The 4805-nt window shown below is 43.9% G+C and overlaps 1 non-coding gene across 1 annotated transcript; it reads right to left on the bottom strand.

Annotated features, from left to right (window-relative positions):
- Positions 1 to 4300: 4300 nt before the first annotated feature.
- On the bottom strand, positions 4301 to 4364 carry LOC115873856. Its single transcript, XR_004048636.1, has one exon. It is a non-coding gene; the product is annotated as a U7 small nuclear RNA (small nuclear RNA).
- Between the last annotated feature and the right edge of the window lie 441 nt (positions 4365 to 4805).

Consider the following 4805-nt stretch of genomic DNA (forward strand, 5'->3'; position numbering starts at 1 on the left):
CTTCCCTTGCCTTTTTCTCACTAATGCAGTTTTACATTTTTCTTAACATTTCTTCCTAAGAAGCCCCAGTGACCATGTTGTGTTCTTCAAGAGAATCTATTAAGATTCCCCTTTGAAATCCAAAACCCCCACCCTGGTCATCCTAACCTTGTGAACTGACCTCTACCTTTCATCTGCGCTGCAGATGCCCCAGCCGCCACTGTTTGTATTGGGACATGTGTTATTTTCCAGGCCCCTCGTGATTGCAAGACAGTGTATTAGTGAAGAGAATGTGTCTGTAGCCCTCCGCTGGGCAGGGACCTGCTTAAACGCCCTTTATTTGGAACAAACCTGCGCACGGGTGACCTGGACCCCTCGCACCTATACTGTTGGACTCACCCCTGATAAGAACTGCAGCTTACCGACAGAGTCTTAAAGATCTGACTGGGAACAGAGTTCTGTTGTGGCGCGGGGACTGCGCGTGTCATAAACCGATGGGAGCCATTGAAGACGACTGGGCAACACAATGACCAGGATCAGATTCCGGCCGTGGAGATTACTCTGGCAACAATGCCATACAGATGAACCGAAGCGCTTGCAGACCGGAGACAAAGAACTATGCAGGAGATTATTGTAGAAGTAAGACGAAGAATAGTAAGAATAATAACCAGAAGCGAAACAGAGGAAGGCTTGTCCCACAAGTGTAGGGAGGCAAAAAGGTGGCCTGAGATAGAAAGAAAGGTGTAAGTATTGCCGGAGGGTGGGCTGTGAGTGAGGCGGAGCAGATCAGGGATAAAAAGTACCCATGGAGGAAGACAGTGTGACTGTGCAGACAAATGCTGTATGGTCCAGTTTAGAGGCAAATGTAACAGTATCACTGCCATAGACTCCTCCATCAACCTCTCAGTGAAATTCTTCAACCTTAGGCCTGTCCTAGACCTGGCCCCTGACACTCTGGCTAACCTTAGACTATTCTGCACCCTGGCCCTCTGAGATAAAGTTTAACACGTCAGCCTCTATGTCCTGACCTATCTCCATTCTCTGTCATCATGCTCATGGCCCAGTTTGCAGAACTGTCCCCGTCCCCAGACCCACGGTTGCTTTCCTCTGCCCACCAGCAGTAATGCACACAGTGAAAACCAGGGTGCTTCTGCCAAGCAGATTCAGTCCCAGAAAACCAAACCGGAAACTAAAAGTAAGAACGATACGCAACAGTGTGTGGATTAACAGAGCAACGTGAGACAACTAGACACAAAAAGTGTTATTTATTTAGAATTGAGAAGGAGGAAGTGACCTTGGAGAGGGCGAGTACAGAGTGAAGAACGGAATACTTGAATGACTAGGAGCTGAAGCCATTGTGATGACGCTGGGCTGCGTGGTCCCTCTGCTTGGTCTTCCTGCTCTGCGTCTCTGAGGAGTGATATATCTACTAGGAATCCACTCGATGGAATTTGAAAGGGATTTTTTACAATACGAAATAATCTAAAAGTAATTTCAGGTAAGAATGCAGTATAAGTAGTCTTATCTTTGATTGAAGAGTGCTGATGTTCATCTTTGGGCAGCATGAAAGCCCAGGGAGAATGGTTAACACGCTATTCTAGAAAGAGTAAGAAATGAGATGAAAACTCTGTGTGTATGCCCTATTTATGTATACCCTATTTGAATGCAAAAAGCACCCGTGTTATACATGTTATGCAATATACCTTGCAATACCTCATACCACAAGGGCACTGTACCAGTATTTCTATCCTGCTCTGCAAACCAATTTCCCCGATGTAGGAAGAAATCACTTTCTCTGTTCCAGAAGCAGTACCCACTAAGGGGATTGGCCACCCCACTCATCTGTCAGTCTGTCGGACTGTGGTGGCTTGTGTGTGGTTGTGATGCTGGAAGTTATCTCACTGGTATTTCAAATGCCATCAGGGTCACCCAAAGTGAACAGGTTTCAGCGGAGCTTCCAGACTAAGAATAGACAACAAAGAAAGAACGTTGAGATAGTTTATTGTGCCAGCCTGACCGATAAACACAAGTGGGATTAATTGAAGGGCGGAGAGATAAATGGCTCGGTGAGCCTTGCCTTTCTTGTTTCTCGCTCTTTGATCATCGAACCAGTGTGTGGTTGCCTTGCTTGTTCTGTGCCTCAATCTACAGGCTACACTACCTGTGGGACGCCTAGCCTGTGAACTGTGTTGCTGTAAGTTGAGGTCCCTTTAAGACATCGCTGGAGCTGGGGACTGATGGTTGGTGACCTGGCTGATAGTTGGTGACCTTCCTTGTGATTGGCTGCTGTGCTGATATAGCCTAGCTCTCTCTAGATATAGAGGAAGACCTGGCAGCAGACTAGACTTGAAGGACTGCTAGTGTCTCACAACTCTCTCTCACGGGAGTGAGTTGCACTGAGCCATTTGTACTGCTTTATAATTTAACTGTTCATTTCTTGTATTATATTATTTATCTGTATATAATTTAACAGTTAATTTCTTGTGTTATATATCTAATTATCTTTATAAATAAATATATTAAATTATCAGCAATTTGGTTTTATCTCTCTAGAGAACCCTGTCTTAACACAAACGGGCTGTCCATTTTGGAGGAAGGAGCTGCAGACAACTTTAAGAATAGCATGCACACCTGGTCAAATACTGATGGAGAAGTGAATGGAAGCAGAATACTGTCAGAGATTGTGCCTGAAGATGGAAACCTTAGGTCAGAAGGCACTAGAAATGTCTGACTAAGGAGGAGCTGTTTGCTCAAAGTAGGGTCTACCATGGTGACGTGAAGAGAGTAAGCCTGTGGGAGTGGAGTCTTCCAGACATTCATTTGCTGATAAAGCACAACTTAAGGTGAAAAGAAACAGGTGGAAAAAGCTGCTAGTAATAGGAACTTGGAATGTGCGAAGTATAAATCTAGGTAAATTGGGAGTCATCCAAAGTGACATGGAACATATAAAGATCGATACCCTAGGCATTAGTGAGCTGAAATGGATTGGTATTGACCATTTTGAATCAGAAAATCAAAAGCACAGGGAATGTCACCATTAAGAAGGATGATGCTCCATGCATTGTCAAAAAGGACATTTCAAGATCTTGAAGTACAATGCTGTCTGTGATAGGCCTGTATCTATCCCCTTTATAGAAATCCAATCAATACAATGATTTACATACTAACCACTGTAGTTATTGATTTAGAAATGTGACTAGAATATTACAGCTTTTTGTGTAACCCCTTATCCTTATAATGAAACCTTCCATGATTGGTTCTTAATTAGAAACCATTGGCAGGGATTTAAGGGACACATCTCCTTAGATATCAAACATCTAAAAAAGGACACTTCCAATACATTTAAGGATGAGTTAAAAATATCCCCTAGCACTGACATGATTAAACAATGGGTAGGTGGGCTGGAGGGTTGTGTGAGTCCGGGTAGACTAGAGAAACAAATCCAGGGAGACTCATGTGTATAAGAAAGAGCTTTATATGTAAGTGCAATTTGATATTGAGAAAACATCCCAGCCCAGTCCAGATCAAGTCCACGAGTCCGATATTAGCCCATATGTCCAATACCAATCTATAAAATCCTCTTCAGACTCACGAAACACATGCAATGATGCTGAATGCATGAAGATCACAGGTCAGTGATTACAAAGTCTTGTGGCTCCAGTGGCTCCAATGATGTTGTAAGCATCTCAGCGCTGACAGGGGTTTCTATATGGCTCCTCCAGTTCCCCGGGCGCAGGATCTATCAGCGTAGTGCCATATGTCTTGTCAGAGAGCATCTCTCAGGGAGTGAGCAGAGAGAGAAAGTGTCTCCTGCCTCCAAGGTGGAAATCCAGGAATTCTCAGAATCCTCAGGGGAAGGCCATGCCCACACAGAGGCCTCATTGGCTATACAATGATTGACAGGCTAGACTCTACCCCTTCACTCACAATCCTCTCAAATTGACAACAGAATATATAACTACCACAAGGGTCTGGACCCCTGAGCCTGGATTCAAAGTCTTTCTCATAGCTTAGACTGTGGTCTGACTATATTACTTATTGTCACTATTTCTGTCTTTGTGGTCACCTGCTTCTTTTACAGAAAGTTCCAGCGCATACAGAGGAAAGCCATGTCAATATGTAGCCCTTTGAATTTAAAACATAAAACAAAAGAGGGAGTTGTGGCAAAGCAAGGCACTAGTTGAGAATGTAAACAGCCAAATTCTCTATCCTCCTAACCATGGGGTTTGGAAGGCTGACTCTTGTGGAGGAAGGCTCTCATGGTTATGCGACAGAAATGATGCTTAATGCACATTCTTTTTTGGGGGGGGGGAGGGGGCCGGGGGGTGGGTTCTGGAAAAAAACAGAAAACCTGCTAGACAAATTCTAAAAGAGCTGTAACACTTTAATACACATTCTTAAGGAAATTGTGCCCACTACAGCCCTCCATGAAGGAACTGTCATAAAAGATGTCTCATTCTTGCCCTTGGCTGTTTCACTATGCGTCTGGAGGTTATCTGTATTAAGAGCAATCAGATTCTATTGTTCATCCCACCCAAAAGTCTAGCCAATTCCCTTCTGATGCCTCCTGATATGAATCATGGATTGTTCCCCTGAGAAGGGCTCAAGGACGTACAAGGTTAAGCTGCCGACTCATTCTGTTATCTGTTAACTCTACTACCCTTTGACTCTATTTCATGTTCACTCTATTATGTGTATGCCTGTTGAAAGGCTTGTAAGCCCCATGATTACATATACCTACTGAAAAACATATTTGCTCTCTTGCTTCTGATATCAGGATGAGCCCCTGTGCCTCACTGTCAATCTTATTTTCCATAATCACACAC

The sequence above is a fragment of the Echinops telfairi genome, unplaced genomic scaffold, assembly GCF_000313985.2.
Source record: "Echinops telfairi isolate 266 unplaced genomic scaffold, ASM31398v2 ScPeMD7_7469;HRSCAF=8507_1, whole genome shotgun sequence".
In the NCBI taxonomy this organism is placed as follows: Eukaryota; Metazoa; Chordata; class Mammalia; order Afrosoricida; family Tenrecidae; genus Echinops; species Echinops telfairi.